This window comes from Engraulis encrasicolus, chromosome 5 (assembly GCF_034702125.1).
Source record: "Engraulis encrasicolus isolate BLACKSEA-1 chromosome 5, IST_EnEncr_1.0, whole genome shotgun sequence".
In the NCBI taxonomy this organism is placed as follows: domain Eukaryota; kingdom Metazoa; phylum Chordata; class Actinopteri; order Clupeiformes; family Engraulidae; genus Engraulis; species Engraulis encrasicolus.
The window spans coordinates 56516522-56539723 of record NC_085861.1 but is presented as its reverse complement, the minus strand read 5'-3'; the positions used below and the strand labels follow the sequence as shown (position 1 = coordinate 56539723).

Below are 23202 nucleotides of genomic sequence, written 5' to 3'. Positions count from 1 at the left end.
TTGCAGTACAGAACAATGCAGAGTCCAAGTCTAGAACTCCACCACCAGCAGTACACACATGGACCACACACGTTCTATACACAGACACACACAAACCATTTGCACTGCCCCACACACTCTCTAACACAAACACGCTTTGCAATGACAAACCCAAAATAAAAAGCTGCAGTGAACATTCAGTCAGACACACACACACACACACACACACACACACAGACAGACAGACAGACACACAGACAGACAGACACACAGACAGACACACAGACAGACAGACACACACACAGTATTGTAGAAAACAGAAGAAATTAAATAAAACCAAACTGTTGAGATCATACCGGTAATCAAATGTAATGAAAAAACATGTATGTCCAAGTTGACTGTTCTAGGTCACCACTGTCATGAGTGTAGATTATGAGTGCCCCCTCCCTCCACTGGCAAGTGACACTGTGTGTATTTATGCCTTTGTCTAGGTCAGTGCGGTTAGTCTGAATGTTAGTGGCTCTGTGACCCCCGTAGCACTGATGTGCAAGGGCTGTCTTGATTATGTTAGTTGGTTTGTTCGTAGGTCGTAGGAGGGCTGGGTTGCTGGGAGGAGGAGAGCTGGGTGGCTGGTAGGGGGCTACTATAACAATTCTGGCTGGCCCCTGCGTCCCCTGGCTTGGTGGCCGGCTTACGGCTTACTGCTTTCAGGGTGGCTACCCTCTCGGCCAGGCCACAAATGCTGGTGAAGAGCTTGAAGTTGTACATGACGACACCCAGAGCACCAGATTATGGGAACTGCCAAGAACACCTGCATGAGGAGGGAAGAACAGAGACCATATTATAGTTACATGTGAGCTGCAGAGACATCGGAGCAAGACAGAACAATCTTAAGACATGCAGTGCATGGCACGTTTTGCAAAACACCAATACTATACACAGTGCGTCAAGAAGTATTCAATTAAATTGGGTATTACATTAACAGTGCAGACCACATCCATCTATATATGATCTGAAATAGTTTACACACAATGGGAGCATGTAGAGTAGAGTAGAGAGAGTAGAGTGAAATGTATTCGTCCCGAAGGAAGAAATTCAGGTGTCTAGCACCATACACACATTCAAATTAGTTTACACATATTTAACATTCACCTATTTAGAGTTACTCAGTGCAGTAATGTTTTAATGTATATATTTTTCTTACCCAGTGGTTCATGAAGTTCCTCTTAAACATAGCAGGTTGAAGGATCTGGCAGGGTTCATTTCAGCTGCAGTGTAGAACATCTGAAACAAACAAACAAAAGTGTTCAGAGTTGAGTATTAGCTTTAACGTAAAAAAGTAAGGAAGCAAGATATTGTTGCAGCCTGGATGTGTAGAGAAATAAGCACGTGTTTGGACCCAAACCGTTCAAGGAGCATGCTGTCCCCCTATTTTGATGCACCCGTTTACAGTGCCATGAAAAAGTTTCGGCGCCCTTTTGGAAAACCATTACATTGGGTTATTTCTCATTGAGCTTTTAAAGTAGCAACTTCATGTTAACATATGTTAAACTGTAGGGAAAGAGAAACATTTCAGCAGTGGAAGAATTTTCATATGTGTCACAGAAACAATTTTATGTGGGTTTAAACAAAAATATGCATGTGCATAAATATGGGCACCCCAAAGAAGGTATACCATTAATATGAAGTAGAGCTCACCTTTACAGCACAAACTGGTTTTAATGACTTTGGAATCCCTTCAGTCACTAAGACAGTAGTGATTGGTCATTAAAATGTTATCATACCTGTTACCATACATAACAGCAGACTAGGCTTGTCCTAAAGTCCATCTTGGAGAGTGGCAATATAGTGGGCTCTGAACAACTCTTTGCAGACTTCAAACAAAGATAATGCATTGCTATGAATAATGAGAAAGGTAAACAAGGTAATCTGGAAGTCTTGAAAAATGTTTCTCCACACCCAGAAATGGAAATCCATTTGAATGGAAAGCCACAGGAATGGTACTTGTGAAAGGAAAATGTAGTTTACTGAAAAATAGTTAAAAAGGCATGGGTAAAGGATGGTAAGAATGGTAACAGGCACACTACAGAACACCTCCATAGAACTACAAGATCATAACTGTTGATAGTGCAGACTTAGACATGGGTCCTTCCGCACAAGGCAAAATCTCATTGGATGGGTGATGCATAAAAAGGCTTTCCTGTGTATCCATCAGAAATAAGTTGCTAAACTTATTCAGAAAGCTTATCTGGACAAGCTAAAATCATTTTGGGAAATCATACTGTAGTCAGGTGAGACTACAAGTGAGACTGAGCTAGAGATATTTGACCTTAACAAAGGAGGTGGACATGGCAAAAAAATGCACTACATAAATTCTGACATCTGGCCTGACATCAGCCGCGATCCCTCAGGGTTTTTATGTCAGTTTCGTCCACTTCTAATGCTATTAGCCATTCCCGTAATATGGCTGGTTTAGACAGTGGCAGTCGGTGAAAACTGTCGGGGTTCCAGCTTTTCATTTTACGGCCGCAGCTGGAATAAGAACACACGCGACCATGTTTACCTAGCACCTGATGGAGTAGCCTGCATCCGGGTCAGACTTGAGAGTTGCAACAGTGAGACACCTCTGAAAACACTGGCCAGTGAAAGACTGTGTGGTCCGATGATCCTCTCTGTGCCTCGGTTTGATTGACGAGACCTTTGTGATGAAGTGTGTAGTGTTATTGAGGTTGTTTATGGCAGGGAAACATCAGAAAATAATATTTACAAATTGGCCCCGCCGTGATGCATTGGCTGCGTTATTCGCCAAAAAGCTTAAGAACAAGCAACAGAACAAGTACAATGTCTCGAAATGGTCATACCAATCTTGAGGTATTGCCATTATTGAAAAAGAATGGATTTATTTGAACCAGGATGTCTAAAGAAGACAGATGAGTAACCTGACTGATTTAGAGAGGTTCTGAATAGAATTGGCCACTATTCAGTAGCACCAGGCAGTTGGAACTTGTCTTCTTGTATAGCAAGTATCCACAGGCCATTAGATCAGCAAAGGTGAGCTCTACTTCATATTAATGATATACATTCTTTGGGGTGCCCATATTTATGCACACGCCTATTTTTAAATCCTCATAAAATTGTTTCTGTAACACCTATGAAAATTCTTCCACTGCTGAAATGTTTCTCTTTCCCTACAGTTTAACATATGTTAAAATGAAGTTGCTACTTTAAAGCTCAACGAGAAATAAAGCGATGTAATGATTTTCCAAAAGGCGCCCAAACTTTCTCATGGCACTGTATATGCTATAAGAAAGAGGGAGCAATGTGAGTGTATGTGTGACACTCACTCTCATAACACAAACTCATGAATTGTGCCATGGTGACAGAAGCCAATGGCAATGTGAGCGGAACCCATGCATCCGTTCCTCCTCCCCTCATCCATCACAGATGCAGATGACCAACCGCATGGTCAGGGAGACCTCCACCGTGGTGACTATGCCCAGCTGGAGAGAGAGAGAGAGAGAGAGAGAGAGAGAGAGAGAGAGAGAGAGAGAGGGAGAGAGAGAGAGAGGGAGAGAGAGAGATCAAAATAGATATTTTAGTTTTCTCCGTATTCATTTGACAATCTGACACTGACAGCAGTACAGTCTTTAATGTTTTTAACCTAAGAGAATACCCTTAATGTTATCATAAATGTTACATTGGGTTTTTACTTACCACTGCCAGAAACGATGGAGGCTGTCATTCAAAGCAAGCCCGTGCCCAGGCATGGACCACTGCAACACCTCCCACTCGATCTTGGCATGGCGCGACATGGGAAGATCGCATCCATCAGGAGAGCTGGTTTCTGATAACTTGTTCCTCTACTGGGAGGAGGACGTTGATCTGTCGTACATACCGATACAGTTTGGTACCTTGTGGGTCGCCAGGACTTTTGGTTTGCTTAGGAATCTTCACATGAGCACATCCACATCTCATATGGGCATCCCAGACAATGCCTTTGGAACGGTCACGTTGACCACTCTTGCGAGCTTAAATTGCTCCGCCTGGAGTCAGCTCTTTCTTGTGTGCCAACATCTGCTTGTGGCGTCTCTCCTCCGCCCGTTTGCCACGATCTGCCTCCTCCAGGCTTTGCAGCATGAAGTGCATGTGCGACTCGTTGTACTCAGCCATAATGTTGCTTCCAACCTCCTCCGTTTTCTGCTCCCTAATAACGATGATTAAGAAAAAAACGATGAGCATGACATGTCTTCACCGCAAACATCAGTCGAAAAAGCACAGGTTACTGTTCTTACCATTTTGCGCAGCTCCAGAAGATCCAGACGGCGTGGATGACAAGGACGGTGTGGATGACCGAGCTGAAGATGTCTGAGCTGGAGACAAGACTGACTCCTACAGTGTGTTGTCAGTCGCAAGGCAAGTACATCTTCGGAATCTTGTGAAGATAAACAAATGTCAACGTGTTGTGTAGGCTAATATATCACCAATTCACATGCTATAGCCTAAATACCTAGATATAAACTCTAATATTACTGTATGCCCTATAGCCTACATACCGTTATCTGACCTAAGCAATGACAAGCTCGGGTCCATGTTCTCATCTGGCCTCTGACTCAGTGGCCGGCTCCCGTATAGCCTATGGCGTCGTACTACCTCCACTGCAGTCAGTCGAAGCCACTGGAGCTGTTGTGGTCCTTAGTCCAGCGATAGTCGAATTTCAGCTTCTTCAACTTCTCTCTGACCTGGTGTACTGTTCTGTTGAAGCCGTATGTTGCTAGGTGCTGGACTGCCTCAGCAAACACCTTTCCATTCCTAACGGCTCCTTCCAAAGCTTTCTGAATCCTGTCTTCTTTTAAGAAGCTCAGGAATACATGAGGTGGAGAGCTGGATTGCTGGGAGGAGAGCTGGATTGCTGGGAGGAGAAGGCCTGGGTTGTTGGAAGCAGGGGGCTACTATAATAAGTCAGATTGGCCCCTACTTCTCCTGGCTTGGTGGCAGCCTTACAGTATAGGGCCTGGGTCTAGAGCTCCCCACAAAGGTCCTGCTCCAGAGGCCGGCTGCCTTTAAAAGGAGGCTACCCTCTCGGCCAGGCCGCACATGCGGGGAAGAGCATGAAGTCGTACATGACGGCGCCCATAGCGCCACAGATCATGGGACCCACCCAGTGCATCTGCAGGAGGAGGGATGAACAGAAACCATTATTACATGTAAGTTGCAGAGTAAGCTGCTAAGTTACATGTGAGCTGCAGAGACATCAGTGCAAGACAGAACAATCTTAAGTGCATGGCGCATTCTGCAAAATAAACACACAATGTAATAACTAATTTCATTAATTTCTTCTTGACACACTAACAGTGCAGACCACATAATTCTATATGTGACCTGAAAGTAGTTTACAAACGATGGAACGTTTTTAATAAATACAGGTAATTTCTATACTTCTTACCAAGTTGTTGTCAGTTGTTCAATTCCTCTTGGAACAGAGCAGGGGTGAAGGATCTGTCAGGGTTGATTTCAGCTCCATTGTGGAACATCTGAAACAAACAAATGGTGTTCACAGTTGAGTATTAGCTTTAATGTAAAAAAGTAAGGAAGCAAGATATTGTTGCGGCCTGGATCTGTAGAGAAATAAGCATGTGTGTGTGGACCCAAATAGAACAGTTCAAAGGCCCTGAACGGTATGGCCAGTGTATTGAACTCCAATCTCCCCCGTCAAATCAAACTTAGCTTCTACACGACAGTAGAATCCGTTCTCTAGGGTTGGCTTAAGGGTCCAGCATTCACTGCCATAAAGGAGAAGTCCCTTGATGGGTGCTACACCAGGATGCTTCGTGCAGTGCTTAACATCAGCAATAGTGCACATGTAACCAACGAAGCCTTGCATGAGGGAATACCAAGGGTGAGCGAGAAGATTGCTGTAAGGAGAATGAGACTTGCAGGACACTGCCAAAGGCACCAGGAACTGCCAGCCAGCAAACTGATGCTGTGGGAACCATCACGTGGGTGCCGGTTAAGAGGACGTCCCACACCAACATATGTGGACATACTCAAGAAAGACGTGGGAGCCCAGAGTACCAGTGAACTGAAAAGATGTATGGAGAATCGGGATGACTGGAAGCAACGATGGAAGGCTCGTCTGAGGACGACAGAGAGTGAGAGCAAGTTCGCGCATTGAAAAAGTATTTGATCCCTTGTTGAATTTGTTGGTTTGTCAACTGATAAAGACATTGTGTGTGTTAGAATGGACCTACCATTTAAGGTATAGACTGATCATATCAAAAAGAAAATCCGGAAAATAACATTAAAGAATAGATTAATTACATTCGTCTTTGGCTAGAGGGGTCAAATACTTATTTCCCCTCAATGAAATACAAAGTACTAGCTGGAAAAGCTCTTGCTCTCTAGGACAGAGGTCAGACTTTTTTTAAGTTCATGACAATGTTTGTGCACACATCCGAAGGGAATTTTGTCCCATTTTCTTCACAGATCATCTCTAAATCATTAAGATTTAGTGGATACGGCTTGGCAAATGGGTGCATGAGTTCCCTCCATGCGATTACTATAGGGTGCATGTCTGGAGACCGTCTAGGCCTCTAGGCCACTTCATGACCTTAATGTGCTTCCCATAGAGATAGAACATTAGACTAGATATGATCCCACCTGAGACATGTAAATAAATGGAGAAGGTGGCTCATCGCTGTCAAAAATTGCCCTCAACACCCTATACAAGGACAATGGTTGAAGTGTGTTGCTAAATATCTACATAATTAACAAACAGATCTCAAAATGCATGCTATCGACGATTTAAGTAGATATTTAGCCTGACGTTTCAAATCTGGTCATTGATTGTGTCACTTCATATTCACACAATTTTAGTCCAGTTTTGGACAGAGGTGGGAGTGTTCTCCACTGATTTGCATTGACTGAAGGTACGTACACAAGATGGAGGCTGCACTTGCCGTTTTCCAGTGCTGTCCCAAACAGGGGGTCAGGATTTGGCTGATTAGCTTCGCCGATTAGCAAGGCACTTCCTCGTCGCAATTCCGCCACCACTTCGCTCAAAGAGGGTGGACGCGATTGGTGGGTGCGCGAGTTTAGTGTTGGGCACACATACCTATACAGGTGTGTGGTTGGGCACCTCCATGCATCCAATTCCCGTCTTCTATATATCTTTCTGGTCAATCGTAAGTCAGTCATTAACGTGGCACGTAATTGGCTGAGTAAACTGGTGGCGGAAACGACTCCATCTTTGAAGCTGAAAAAGTTGTTCAATTTTGGCTAAATTCACTAGCCTAACATTTCCCATTGAAATGACTGGAGGCGGGACTTATTCACTCTCTCCAGTTCTTATACTACAGCCGTCTCCAAAAGAGTTGTCGCCTATCCATCTGTTTGGAATAACAGCTAATAACCTGACTTTCAATTAATCACTTGGGTTCAAAAGTCACTCATATGAAAGCTACAACCCTCCCTTATGAAAATGTATGTACAAAAATAAATGTCATGCACCAAATAAAGATTGACCCTTTAATGAACACAGGCAGGGCAGATTTTCACAAGAAAAAAGTTTTGTCGCCCATCGAACATAATGTGAAAATGAGGGGATAAGTCACTTCATAACACTTCAAATACGCAGATCGGGTGTCATACTTAATCACCGATTCACTCACACCTCTCCAGAAAATCAACTTTGGCCTTAGGTGTATGTTTAGGGTCATTGTAATCATGGAAAGCAACACAATGAAAATCAATGGAGTTCAATGAGAGATGGTGACATATTTGCTATTCGTAGAGCAATACATTTTTAACTTCATGATGTAATCAATGATAAAAGCCCTCACACACCAGCAGCATGCATGCAGCTCCACATAAGAGCTGTATCCCTCCCATGTTTGACTTTGGGCACCATGTGGTCTCTCCCACTGTCCTGTCTCAAAAAAGCCAGCCAAGAGTATGTCAGGCATAATTCTGACAAAAATGAAGGCTAATGGGACTCATACTCTGAAGTCAAGATCCCAAGATCAACCATTTTAGAACTGATAGCATCAAAACTGTATGGTGTTGCAGATGAAGAATATGAAAAAAGGGAAATGGTGCATAAAATGAAACATGGTACGGATACAGCTCTTATGAGGAGCTGCATGCATGCTGCAGGTGTTTGAGGGCTTTTATCATTGATTAAATCATTAAGTTAAACATGTATTGCTCTACGAATAGAGAATATGTCACCATCTCTCATTGATCTTCATTGTTTTTCATTGTGTTGCTTTCCATGATTACAATGACCCTAAACATACACCTAAGGCCAAAGTTGATTTTCTGGATAGGTAAGACTGATTCAGTGATTAAGTATGGCACCCGATCTGCATATTTGATGTGTTTTGAAGTGACTTATCTGCTCATTTTCACATTATGTTCGATAGGCGACAAAACTTTTGTCTTGTGAAAATCTGCCCCGTCTGTGTTCAATAAAGGGTCAATCTTTCTTTGGTGCATGAAATTTATTTTTGTACATACATTTTCATTCGGGAGGGTTGTAGCTTTCATATGAGTGACTTCTGAAGCCAAGTGATTAATTGAAAGTCAGGTTATTAGCTGTTATTCCAAACAGATGGATAGGCGGCAACTCTTTTGGAGACGGGTGTACCTCCATGGTCCCAAATTGCCGGTGACCTCTAGTCTACTTGTATATACGTCTACGGTGCTTCCACTTGAGCCACCCCCTTTGCTGCTTTGGCAGTATGTTGTGGATTATTGTCTTGTTGGGAGACCCATCCACGGCACACTTTCAGTGTACTGGTGGAGGGAAGGAAAGGATCTTTGCACTGAGGATTTTATGATACATGTTTCCCTTCATCTTATTGTTGACACTATGAAGTTGTGATGTGCCTTGGCCAGACAAACACCCTCAGACCATAATGTTTCCACATCCATGCATAACGGTGAGGAGGGTGTTCTTGGGATCATGGGCAGTAAGGCTCTTCCTCCAAACAGTGAGATGTGTTCATGCCAAACAGTTTGATTTTGGTTTCATCTGACTACGGTACCTCATAACCTCAGGTGGCCCTGCACAGGTTCCTTCTCAAGCAAAGTTGCCATATGTGCACTGCAAAATCTGTGCCAAGTGCTACCAATAGTTTTCCTTACTAGTTCCTGAGATACCAGTGGTAGAGGTCCTAGCTGCTTTCTTCTCTACATTTTCTTTTTGATATTCTGTCTCTCCGTGTTAGAATACACCTACAATTAAAATCAGACTATTCATGTCTTTATTAGTACGCAAACCAACAAAATCAGCAAGGGATGAAATGCTTTAGCTGGCTAGGCTACCCATTTATATGCTATTAGAAAGAGGGAGCAGTGTGAGTGTATGTGTGTGAGACTCACCATCATGGGGTTTGCCACGGTGACAGAAGCCAATGGCCATGGGAGAAGAACCCATGCATCCGTTCTTCCTCCCCTCATCCATCACAGAGAAGATGCAGATGATCAGCTGCATGGTCAGGAAGACCTCCACCGTGGTGGCCATGCCAAACTGGAGAGAGAGAGAGACAGAGAGAGACAGAGAGAGAGAGAGAGAGAGAGAGAGAGAGAGAGAGAGAGAGAGAGAGAGAGAGAGAGAGAGAGAGAGAGAGAGAGAGAGAGAGAGAGAGAGAGAGAAATTTATCTGACAACAATGTGACACTGAAAGTACAGTATTTAAGGGTATTGTCTTAGGTTAAACACATTAACATTTACTTTTTACATTTACTTTTTACGCACACCACTCAACAAGGAATGATGCATTCTGACTGGCTCTCGCTTCCCCTGGCTGGGCAGCAGGCGTATAGGACCTGGGTGTTGAGGTCGATGGCTCACCCCTGGTGTCCTGCTGGTTCACCTCCAGGGGACGGTTGCCTTTCAGGGTGGCTAGCCTCTGGGCCAGGCCACACGTACGGAAAGAGCATGAAGTCGTACATGATGGCGCCCATAACACCACAGATCATGAAACCATACACCTGCAGGAAGAGGGAAGAACAGAAAACCATATTATAGTTACATGCAAGCAGCAGAGACATTGGAGCAAGACAGAACAATCTTAATACATGCAGTGCATGGCACCTTCTGCAAAACACCAACACATAGTGTGTCGACGTATTCAATTAAATCAGTCATTACATTAACACTGCATAATTTTAATGCATAAATTGTAGGTATTTTTTCTAACCCATTGGTTCATGAATTTCCTCTTGAATAGAACAGGGGCGAAGGATCTGGCAGGGATCATTTCAGCTCAAGTGTAGAACATCTGACAGAATGTTGAATATTAAGAGTTGAGTATTAGCTTGATGTAAAAAAAAGTTCAAGGGAGAGAGCAGGTTTGCACACTGGAAAAGACAGTAAAACACAAGACGTTTTTCCCCCTGAAAGCAGAGTAGGCGTTTCAGGGTTCTGCCTTCATCAGTGTGCAGGTGAGCACACACAGCACAGATGAATGCAAAACCCTGAAATGTATGCTCTACTCTGCTATAGAGTTGTGGACTCGAGTCATGTTACTTGGACTTGAGTCAAACTCGAGTCGTTAATATGATGACTTGACAAAATGTCAAGTGACTTGACTTGATCAATAGACTCGACCTGGACCTGGGCCTCATGACATTGCACAAAGACTTGCCCCTTCCCATGATGCTTCCCGAAATATGTTATCTATCCAACAGCAGCTACATTTCAATGTTCTGTCTTTGAATGGCCACAGTACTCCAGCATGAGGTGCACATTTTAGCAGTTTAAGAGTTTAGCTACATTCTACACTGTTGCCAACACGTGCAGCACTTTGAGCATTCTTTATGTAGATAGACCAAAATAATTGCATGGTTGTCATTTTCAATGGGGTTTTCTTTCTGGTTAGTTAGAATGTCCATACCAAAGCAACAAAAATGCAAGGTTTGAAATCCTTATTCTCACTGTACCTGGTGGGCCCTGGTGACTCATGGTCCAACATTCTACACCTATTTTGAAGCACTTGTTTATAAACTATGAGAAAGAGGGCGCAATGTGAGTGTATGTGTGTAACTGTGTGATACTCACTCCCATGAGGTGTGCCATGGTGACAGAAGCCAATGCGTTGGTTCCTCCCCTCATCCATCACGCGGAGAAGATGCATATGGCCATGCTGATGCTAAGCTGGAGCTATACACGTACACACACACACACACACAGACACAGACACAGACAGAGAGAGAGAGAGAGAGAGAGAGAGAGAGAGAGAGAGAGAGAGAGAGAGAGAGAGAGAGAGAGAGAGAGAGAGAGAGAGCGCGAGAGCAAGAGAGAGAGAGAGAGCGAGAGAGAGAGAGAGCGAGAGAGAGAGCGCGAGAGCAAGAGAGAGAGAGAGCGAGAGAGAGAGAGAGCGAGAGAGAGAGAGAGAGAGCAAGAGAGAGAGAGAGCGAGAGAGAGAGAGCGAGAGAGAGAGAGCGAGAGAGAGACCATGAAATCAAAATGAATCAGTTTAGATATTGAATAGATCAAAATAGATCTTTAGTCTTCATCCGTATTCATCTGACACCAATGTGACACTGAAAGTACACTATCTCCTAGGTTGAAAAACAAATGTTACATTGGCTTTTACTCACCCCACACATCCAGTGCAGCGAGGACCTGTGGAGGCCGTCAATCAGCGAGTCTGTGCCCAGACACCACCTGCTGCGACACTTCACACTCGATCCTGGCATGGCGTAACACAGGAAGATCGCACCCATCAGGCGAACTGGTTTCTGCCAACTTGGACAAGGAGCTATCGCACAAACCCGATGCAGTGTGGTAACCTTGCAGGTCCTTGGACTTTTTGGTTTGCTTTGGAATCTTCACTTGAGCACATCCTCTTGGAGAGAATTTCACATGGACATCCCGGACTATGCCTTGGACTTGTCACGTTGACCACTCTTGCAAGCTTGAATTACCCCCGTAATGCCTTTTGGTCGCAGAGCCACACTACATCTCAAATAGCAATATTTCTTCTTGCAGTGTGCCACTTGCTGTGGATGAACAGGTTCGGGTTTGTAAGTTAGCTCCAGGACTTCAGAACAGGCTGATTTGAGTTTGCATTTCTTGCAGTCTTTTGAGGGGGTAGGTGTTGTTGACCGTTTTGAAATCTCCACGGTCCTCTCCAAAGGCCCCAGCACACAACATGTGCCCCCATTTCCCCTTCCAACACTCAGGAATCCCAAAGCCGCTCCCCATGTCCATGCAACTACCCTGACCAGCTGACCCAGACAGCCAAAGCGCCCTTCGTCCAACAGCTCCTGGACTGCTGCCACTACGGGCGGAGCAGCCCCAGACCCGGACCACACACCGTTCCGGACCGAAACTGGGTGCTGTGGCCTCAGCTGAGCCCAGGCGAGCACTGCAGTGAATGCCCTCCTCTACACTCCGGCAGCACCGCCTCCCGTCTGCACAGTAAGGCATTCCACTGACCCTGCTGGCCACCCACCCCAAGGAAGCAGAAAGAATCGCGAACCAGACCACCACTCTGAATGCCCAGCCAGGTCATCAGGACCAGCCCCCCGGGGACTATGCCCACAGTACCCAGAATTCACCACCAATCTCAGACATCAGTGGAGATCAACTTCAAGAAGAAAGAAATGTGCTTCGGCCAGAACCAGACAAGTGAGAGAACCACTCACCAAAAGAGAGCTGTTAAGCCAAGCCTCTACCTCCCTACTCTACTCTACTCTACTCTACTGGTACTGTGCTGTACCTGCGGTGGAGCTGTAGGCATGATGTCATCGTGAAGGTAGTTGAGGCCGAGACCAAGGCCAAGCTGAACCCTCTTGACCACAAGGGTGACCCAGTCAAGGTGAAGATGTGCAGAGCAGTCTTTGCAGCACGGATGAAGAAATACTTCCAAAAGCACTGCCGAATCGGGGTCAAGAAGTGGCATCACCTTGTTGACAGCCAGACCATCTTGTGTGCCATACAGCATGAAAGTTATGGATGCCAAACCCTCAAAGGAAACAGAGCTGGCAAAATCCAGAGCAGCACTGACTGAGATTGTTGATGCATCCCAGGTGCTGTGAACATAGCAGATATCAGGCCAGTCCTGAAGACCTAACTGAAGTTCCAAGTGGCAATGCGGTGTGCAGTTCATTCAGTAGCCAACAAAGTCAGTAAAAGACATTACTGCACAAGCAAGAGACAATGTCACTAGAAATGCAGAAGAAAACATTCACTGCAGTACTTTCCTGAAGTCAGCTGAAGGCCCAACACCAAACTGCAGTGCAGGACAACGCACAGTACAAGCCCAGAACTCCCCCACCCACAACAGCAGCAGTCCAAGAGCTATTGGACAAAAGGTGCTTCAGCAGTCTAAGACGGTTGGTCGGGACAGTTGCATGGACATAAAAAGTTGCTAAAAGGCTCCTGAATGTCAACAGGGGAGATTGAAGCAAAGTGGGAGGCAGAGCCTTTTTTCCAAGTTTTTTTTTTCTTTAAGCTTTATCCTCCAGGCCCCTATGTGAAGTGTTTTCGGTCTTTGTTGGGTTGTGGTGTGAATTGAGTCTTTGCATCTTGGTCACCGGCAGGAGGAGGTTTTCCTTGTCAGTTGCCTCACTGGTCAGCGGTGGTCCACTGGCAGACGGCTCACTAGTGCAGCCTATGCACTGGCAGTGAAAAACCAAAGCACGACTGTCAAGTGTACATCAGCACTGGGTTTTCCACTCTTGAAAGACAAGGACTGTGCACAGACACAGGATTCCATTCGTCTTGCCTTTTTTATTGATTTCAGTGGTGTGAATGTTTGAGTTTTTTATTTGGTTGACCTCTGTGAATTTTCTCCAACTTTGTGAAAAAGGATGGTGACTTCTGGTGGAGGTTTAAGGCATTAGATTCCACTCGAAGGATTTCCTTTTTGATTTTCCTCTTTTTAGATTAGTGCAAAAGTTGGCACAAGGAAACAATTCAGGAGTTGTGGTTTTGTCTTTTCCTTAGATGAAAACCCTGTAGGGAAACATGCAAACAGACAAAGAAATGAAATAAGTTATACAGAAATGTGCACACGTGCTGACATGCAGGAAATGGGCTACCATGTCTGCCAATAATTCAAAAATAAACTTTGCAATGGTAGACTACTACAACCCAGATTGAATAACCACAAAGCCATCGTAATTTACGAGATTATAGGAAAAAGATAGAAATAAAAACGGCAATTCTATTTAATTAACTGGAATTATCAATCTGACCATATACTACAAATAAAATGGGCCTACCGACAGTCCATAGGCTGAGCATCCGCTGCAAACTACCTGCCTGCACTCAAAATACATGCCCAACATTATTGAGAAAATGTAACTTGCTAGGCTACTAACCTTTCGGGTTACTGAGACTCACAAACATCGAAACTATATTGATGCAGTAGCCTCTCAGATGGGCCCTCAGATTTGCCATGATGCTGCGCTGCATTGACCACCTTATGCCACTTAGTTGTAGGTATGTTCCATGAATTGCCGCTGCGATAAATTGCTGCAGAAAAAAACAAGGTTGGTCGCCATACAATCTCTTGCGCTATGGGTAATATAGCCAAACATTCCGAAATTAATTAACAAGCGCTTACCGGCTGCCTCGTTTCAGAAATCACGTTTTAGGCCTACAGTAAGTCGTCTTAGCTTGATCCACAGGCAAGCACAACAAAGACTGTGTAGCTTCCAGTAGTGTCTTCCAAACGGCCAAACTAGTTTAGAAAGCCTAATGATAAAACCTGCACTCCAGTTTGCCGCGCAAATCAAATCAGCTGACACGATACAGCTGGCGGTGATCAACCGACTCCTGCCTTCATTAGGCCTAATTAGTTGACTCGCTTCTACTAATCGCGGTTCTCACCAAATCACCACCCATTCTTTTGTCTATGATTTCTCCCATGAATGTTCCCAGTGAGACTTAATAATTATATATAGGCCAATAGTATTTGTATTTGTATGTTTATATTTTTTATATTTAGTTGTACTTTGTAGTTTATAGTTTTGTAGAAAACAAAATATTTGGGGGAAGCATCTTGACACAAAATTCTAATATATTTAATCACTTACATGAAATACAATGTATTTCAAAATGTTTTTTAATTAGATGTAATAGTACTGCCCATTCCTGCTAGGAAGTGTATGCTGTTGGACTAAATCTTGTCCATGCATCTTGCAAGCTTTACTAATGCACCATTTGTTGCCTTAGGGCGCCATCTTGTGGACAATGTGTGGTGTATTCATGATACTGCCCATTCATGATTATGGAGTAGAACAGTAGAAGTGTAAAACACACACACACACACACACACACACACACACACACACACACACACACACACACACACACACACACACACACACACAAGGTCCTTGTAGGGCATCATGTTGCATACATATACACAGAAAGTCAAGATAAAAGTGTTCAGTACACATAAAAGAGCCAAAGTAGTTCTAAAGATTGTGCATTGTAGAAGTCCCTCAGTTAAAAAATAAAAATAATAAAAAGTAAAAATAAGGCAGTTCACAGTAGCTTTTCCAGTGGTTGAGATAGTCCAGTAAGAATAATGGGGGATGGGGGGTTGGGGGGGGGGGGGGGTGAAGTGTAGCTGTTCAGTAGAGGAAAAAAAAAAAAAAAAAAAGCGGGAGGGGGTGGGGGTGGTTTAGGCAGTCCAGTCACCAATGACAATCTCTTTCATTGTGTCTTTCTGTGTGGTGTTTAAGAGCTGCATGGCCCTAGGAACAAATGACTTCCGTAGTCTGTCTGTACGGCAGGGGAAGGCCCGGAGTCTGTAGCTGAACACGCTCCTCTGGTTGGCCAGAAGTGGGTGCAGGGGGTGTCTGTCATTTTCCAGTATGGAGTCCAGTCTGCTCAGTGTCCTGTTTTCGGCTGTTGTAGTGAGGTCCTCCAATTCCATGCCAACCACAGACCTAGCTTTCCTCACCAGCCTGTCAAGGCGCCCCGCGTCCCTCTTCCTAATACTACCTCCCCAACAGGCGATAGCATAGGTAAGGACACTTGCCATGACAGACTGGTAAAACATCAGCAGGAGCCTGTTGCAGACGTTGAAGGATCTGAGCTTCCTTAGGAAGTAAAGCCTGCTCTGTCCTTTCTTGTACAGAGCATCTGAATTAGCAGCCCAGTCCAGTTTGTTGTCCAGGTGTACACCTAGGTACTTGTAGGTGTCAACTGTCTCCACTGTCTCTCCCTCAATAGAGACGGGCACCAGTGGCGGGGAGGTAAGTTCTAGCATCAGCATGAATACGCAGAGGAATAATTTAGTGGATTAGTTGGAAATGACTGATGAGAAGCTAACTGAGCAATGGTGTGTCATCCATTCAGATCAAAGCTATGTCATGTGTTTCTTTTTAGAAGTTCATCAACTAGTTACAGTGCTAGAGGCGCTCCTAAAGTCACTTTGGCGCCCTCCATGGGCTATAATGAAAGTTTCGAGAAGAGGACGGTCTCTCTGTGTGTTAACAAGAAAAAAAATTCTGCTTCATCATTCTCATATTTACATGTCCAGAAAGTCTATCCAGGTGTCTGGAGAAATGTCATTAGATGTATTTATTGTTGTTTATTTTGTCCAACATTTATTTTTAAAGGGCTTTTGTGGCTTAATTGTTTACAGGGCAGTCATGAGTATGACAGGAAGAGAGTGGGAGAGAGAGATGGGGCAGGGCTGGTAAAGGCCCTAGGCTGGATTTAAACCTGTGTCGCCATGGGCATGCAAGCCCATTTATTAGTGCGCTGCGCCACACATTTCCCATATTTTGCCAAGGGTGTGGATCAGAATGAGAAAGAAAATAGCACTGAAGTCTGTCATTTCCATGGCTACATTGCTGTGTTTTAAGGTAAATTGATCATGGACATAGTACAGCATGTGGATATACACAGTCACTCTAGTACATTGGTTCTCAACCTTTTTGAACAAACGCCCCCTTGACAATAGGCTAATGCCCCCCAATGGCAACTGAGAGTCCCTCCTCTCAGGTATCCTTCTGCTCCCTAGGTGTCATAAGGCTCTCATGTTGTGCAGGTTCATAAACAGGGCAGGGGCAGATCATTTTTACACAGGGCCCAAGGGTAAAACATTGATAGGGTCCCCCATATTGCCTGCCATGGTCACAACAGGGCCCCATCACCAATAAGAGAGGGCCCTGGGACCAGGGGCAAAAGCCCTGCTCCAGCAACACTCCTAAATATCCATACACACCAACTCATATCCTTTCAGATGATAATGCATGTTTTTTAATACCATAGTACAGCATAATTATGATATAGCCTACATGCAGATATTTATTTGTACATGAAATAAAAATACATTATTAGCACATTAGTAGTAGGCCTAGTAGTAATAGTAGTAATAGTAGTTGTAGTAGTAGTAGTAGTAGTAGTAGTAGTAGTAGTAGTAGTAGGCCTAGTAGTAGTAGTAGTAGTAGTAGTAGTAGTAGTAGTAGTAGTAATGTAACCGCTGGGTCATAGTGCCCGCCCTGCTGGCCCACAGGCAAGTAATGCCAATCATGATACAGCACAGTGCATGCAGGCTAGGACCACTGGGTCCAACCTGCCACATACACCCCCACTTTAAAAGGTCACCGTCCCGGTGACACTCCGCACTCGATCACATTCACGCACACTACCAACAAGCGCGCGCACACGAACACACCCAACAAGCGCGCACGCACACACACTCAACAAGCGCGCACGCACACACACCCAACAAGCGCGCACGCACACACACCCAACAAGCGCGCACGCACACACACACCCACACACCACAAGCGCGCGCATGCGCATCCAACGAGCGCAAACACGCGCACACTAGAAGCCCCCCAGCACATTAACCATCAACAAAGTACACATGCACATAATCATACACAGACACTGCATAATGATCCAGGATGGAGTCACGCCAGGTTGGATGGACATGGACGTTCTTCTTGGACGGTTACTCTCCAGTCCACTAAATGACAGTCTGCGGTTGGAGGCCTGCCCATTGCCCCCTGAGTGGGCTGTCGGCGAAGGCTGCCGCTGCGCACCTGCAGAGGCCCGTTGCCCATCACAGTCTCTCACCGGGTGCCCCAGGTGCTGGCTCCCCCAGGACGTGAAGCTAGCCTCATGCGACTCCGGTTGAGGTTGAGGTTGTTGGGAAATGCCCAGCCACCTTGACAGCACATCCAGCTGCCCTTGCTGATGCGCTGCCATCTCCCTCAACTCCGACAGTCCTTCCATGCTTCTCTCGCAGCTTGGCCGTCAGCTATGCCAGCACCGGTGCGCGCTGCGGCGTCGTTCGCTGGAGGAGGGGCAACCACCGTCTTTCCCAAGTACAAACAAAACCACTAAAATGAGATCCTTCTAACCCGCAACTGTGTCCTGCACGTCATCCTGCCGACTACGCCAAATGTAACCGAGTGGTGTTTACCAAACTCTCAGACTTTTACTTTAATCAGATTTACAAGGTGACTACGCCAGTCTCGTTTAGGGTGAGACAACCCAGAGAATCAACTTCCCCGACAGGTTCTAGATGATCAATGAGGACACAGTTGTAAACATATGCATTTCTTTATTTTCTCTTTTCTTTTCTTGATCACTGTTTTAAACGTGAATGTTTTTGGACATGCAAAGCGTGGCAGCTCGATTTCACAAGTAATTCTGACAGCAATGGTTTTACATCACAGGATGATAATTACATTGGCTACACTAGTGTAGGTTAGGGCCGCCAATAAATAGACGCGGGCACTCGGCTACGTTGTGAAAATAAAGTACAGATGGAAACACAAAATAATAAAACAACCCAAACACAAGTAAACTAGAAAGGCACGGCAAACTTAGGAAAAACCACGGCACACCAGTTTCACAACGTAGCAGCGCTTGGGTTAGCCAAACAGGCCACTAGATTAGGCTACACCAGGGAAGCTGTAATGCCAGCCCCAGAACAACCACGCAGCAGACAACGTTCACTATACGAGCCCTCGCACTCTATACATGAAAACAAAACAAAACACTGTACGGGAAAGACGGTGGTGTCCCCCCCACCCCAATGCCCCACTCGAAAACACGCTGTAAGACGTGACTCCAACCTAGATCACAAAAAGGGCATTAGCATGTGGGCTTCACCAGTCTCTTTAGTTAAAACATGTTCACTTCATTAAAACATTACACAACAGCTTACCTGTGGGCGTATACGCAGGGCAGGCTAGGAATTCATGCACGGTCCACTGCTGCCAGACCCACTGGGACGCTAAGGCAAAACAGCACCAATTAACAAGCGTTCAGACTATTAACTGATCATGTTAAGCACATGCCAACAACGAAGCCTACCTTCACTGATGCCTACAGAGAAGGCACACACAACGGCCAGGGGCTCCTCACACCACCCCACAGCAACAATGCACCGGCCAAATAACACCAGCGAGCCCAGGTGAGTCCACCTGACATCTCGCGGTTAGAACTATTTACGAAATTTATAGTCTGAACGCACTTCCGCTGGGTCATAGTGCCCGCCCTGCTGGCCCACAGGCAAGTAATGCCAATCATGATACAGCGCAGTGCATGTAGGCTAGGACCACTGGGTCCAACCTGCCACAGTAACAGTTGTAGACGTAGTAGTAGTAGTAGTAGTAGTAATAGTTAGTGCCACCACTATACTTCTGTCAGATCCACTCTAGTCAAAAATGAGACGAGAAACAGAGATACATTTCAGAAGTTTTATTTCTGATTGCACATTTTGTGTTTGGCGGTATGGCTCTGTTCGGAGGAAGCTCCCCGGCTTCTCCATGAGCTCCATGAAAGCCAAGACAGGGAACAGCAGCATTCTCAGGTGGAGTGCCTTCCGTTTAGCTGGAAAGGCAACATGCCCCTAGAACAGAGCAAGCAACAATGACAACAGTATGACATTGTTTGGCAATGATAAGTCTGGTGGAGCAGGGGAGGTGGTGGGTGCAAAACAAGCAGCAAAAAGCGATGACAGGAAAACAAATTCGGTAGTTTAAATAAAGCGTGCCAAAGGCCAGCATCCAATTGCGAGCAGCAGCTGATTAACTAAAGCGCAGCTGATTCGTGGACAGCTGTAGGGGTTAGGTCGGCGTCAGCCAATAGGCAAAAGGGAGCGTTGACTAGGTGGTCTGCCAGAACTAACGCAGGTTGTTCGATTTACTGCTAGGCTATTACTCATCATCATCATCATCATAATAGGCCTAATTACATAATCACCATCATTGTCATCATCAACGCAACAAATAGAAATAAGCCTCTCCATTTCATCACACCCATACACACACACGTCTCATTATGAGTTTAATGTGAGAGGCCGTTGCCATAGCAAAAGACCTGCACAACAAAATATCACACAAAATGGATCACACCCACACGCATGAACTCACGCACACACATGCACACACACGAAGCAATACATCAACATTCTGCATATTTATTGAAAATAAATGATCAAAATATATCAAAATGCATGTTCTTGCCGTTCTGAACACAGGTGCAAATAAGCCAATGTGATGAATTTAGTAACATGGTTAAAATCTTTGTAGACCTCCTCAACAAAACGCAAACATGGATTGCAAAAACGATATGATCCTCTGATCATCCCTTACTATATAGCCCTGCAGCTTTCCCCATGTTCAGTGTGCCACCAGCTGGTCATAAGCTGCCATTACAGGAATAACAAACTATCAAAGTAGAAAACACTGGATTTTTGCCTTCTTCCAATGCAATCTTAATTGCAGGTACAGTAGAGTTTGTAACAGAACAAAGGCTAAGGAACACTGCATATGATATAATTTTGAAAATCAACATGGGTCCGAGTGGGATTCGAACTCACAACCTCCATATCTTTAATCCAGCACCTTTGCAATTGATACTGAATGACATACATGGTATTTTAAGTTGGCTAAGGAACACTGTATATGATATAATTTTGAAAATCAACATGGGTCCGAGTGGGAACCTATTATTCCAGCAAGACAATATCAGATTGCATTGAAGAGCTGAAGAATAGACTTCTCTGTAGTTGCAGGTGCTCGTTAAGAATAATGTTGAGAGAAAGTGACAGTTGAGATGGAACCCTATATTGGCTGCACCTGTTCTGATTGACTGTATGGCAGTTAGTATGGTGCTCTAAGGCAGAGGGCAGAATCAAAAACAGTTTCTAGGTCTTTAGCTTGCTGTTGTTAAAAAACTAAAAATAATTGGCACATGTCCTGTTCACAGATTGGAGTCATACATGTGATCTTTCTAACAGTCTTTGAATGAAGTTTATAGGTTAAACGGTTCAGTCACAAATTAGGCAGTGGGCCAAGAATCATAGCTCATCTAGAAAATGAGCTTCGTTGTGACCGTTTAGTGGCAACTTCAAAACATGTTTTCTTGATCAATTTGGGGGTGCTGAATCCAAATCTGCCTGTTGCCACGGCGTCAGCCTGCACATTTGGCCACCACAAGGGGCGCTATATTAATTTTTGCTTATTTATGGGTAGAAACAGAGTTTTAGAGTTTTCCTTCCTGTTCAGTAATAACATTTTACAGATTGCTTCCATGAAGTTTTGGACCATTGCTTTACTTCAAGCCATGTTTTTCTCCAAACATGACAGTTGATTGGTTGAATTATAGAACAACATACATTGCATATACATTACAATCTAGACTCAAGATGGAAGAAAATACTAAAATATGACCATTGAACATTTGGAACGCCATGCCCTCTTTGAAACTTTCATATCCCTTGCCAGTATTAAATATGGAATATAGTATAGAGTTCATTTCTTCCTGGAACTTTGCTGCCCAGGGTGGGCTGGTGGCAGGGCCCCAAGCCATTGAATAGTTTGCTTATGCCTCGGGCCAGCCCTGCCTGAGTCCTACAGATTAGGCCTATCCTTGTAGTCACTTGCACGGAATTATGGCTCACATGCAGTGGAGGTGTCTCCAATGGCATATCTAAAAGCAATCCCACTTCTGACACCAGCAAATGGGGATAACTTTGCTTGTCCAGCTTCAAACACAGGCCCTCGGGGTGCCAAATGTGCAATATGACAATATGAACATTTAGGGCACACACACACAAACCTAGTAATGATCATTCCATCACTGTGCACCTCTGTTTTACGCGAGGTAATTGCGTGTTTTGTTCAATTTTAAACTGAATAAAAATAAGAATATTGGGCCTACAGGATAAATAATCCAAAAAAATAAAATATATTTTATCAATAAAATGTCTCAAAATGAACTAAAAAAAATCATGCATAGCCATATTGTGTGCAGTAGAGGGCTAATTATCAGTAATGTCAAGCAATGTATGTTGAGTTCAAATTAATTGTTAACCTGTGGTACTTTTGTTGCCATGCCATCTTCTTATTTTACAACATCAGTGTTTCCCATACATTGAGGAAACTATGGCGGCCCGCCATAGTTTAAATTTGGCCGCCATAGTTTCCGAAAATGTAAAAAAAAAAAAAAAAAAAAAAAATATTATTATTTATTTATTTATTTATTTTTTACTTTTTTTTTTTTTTTTACGATTGCCGTTTTTGTTAAAAACGATTTGAATTACGATTTCCTTCGCATTTTCCTCCTGGAGTAAATACATCCTGTAGAGAAAACCACAAGTGCTTGAAAGACAGAGGGATCAAAAGCCTAGTCAAGTTGTTGTAGTTAACTTGGGTTTGGGAGCAATAAAAAAAACCTTCAGAGAAGGGACAGTTGGGATGAGTTTACTAACACTCCCCAGGCTTTGTTTTACAGTTGTAATGAGTTAGATGACAGCCCTTCATTGACAAGGCAGAGGAGACATCGGGCTGCATATAGAAATGAATGTGTAATGAATGTGAATATACATAAATGTGTAATATGTTGTTCCGCCCTTTTAATGGGAGGATTTTTTAAAAACTGGCCCTGTGACCAGCACCCCTCATGTAGAATGTGTACGCCTATGTGTGTGTGGGGAAAAGGCATAGCCTCTTAGACCCTTTTTGTTTATGCGTTAACAATTTCACAGTAATCTTAAATTCTTATCTCTGCTCCTATTTTGTATTATTATTTTTTTCATTACATAGACCCCTGCATGTGTATTATGTAGCCTTATTTCTCAAAATATAAATGGCTGAAATGTAGGCTAGGCCTATAGTTTCTCCATGCGCCAATGTGATACTGTACTCATTGTTTTGCCATTTTGCATTTACACTGCACGAATACAACCCCCCCCCCCCCACACACACACACACACACACACCCCCA

General features: G+C 44.3%; 1 long non-coding RNA gene across 1 annotated transcript; it reads right to left on the bottom strand.

Moving 5' to 3' along the window:
• Positions 1–13766: 13766 nt before the first annotated feature.
• On the bottom strand, positions 13767–14690 carry LOC134448704 (uncharacterized). Its single transcript, XR_010034835.1, has 3 exons — positions 14558–14690; positions 14313–14466; positions 13767–13944 (listed from the first exon to the last, which is right to left on the bottom strand). It is a non-coding gene; the product is annotated as an uncharacterized LOC134448704 (long non-coding RNA).
• Positions 14691–23202: the final 8512 nt, after the last annotated feature.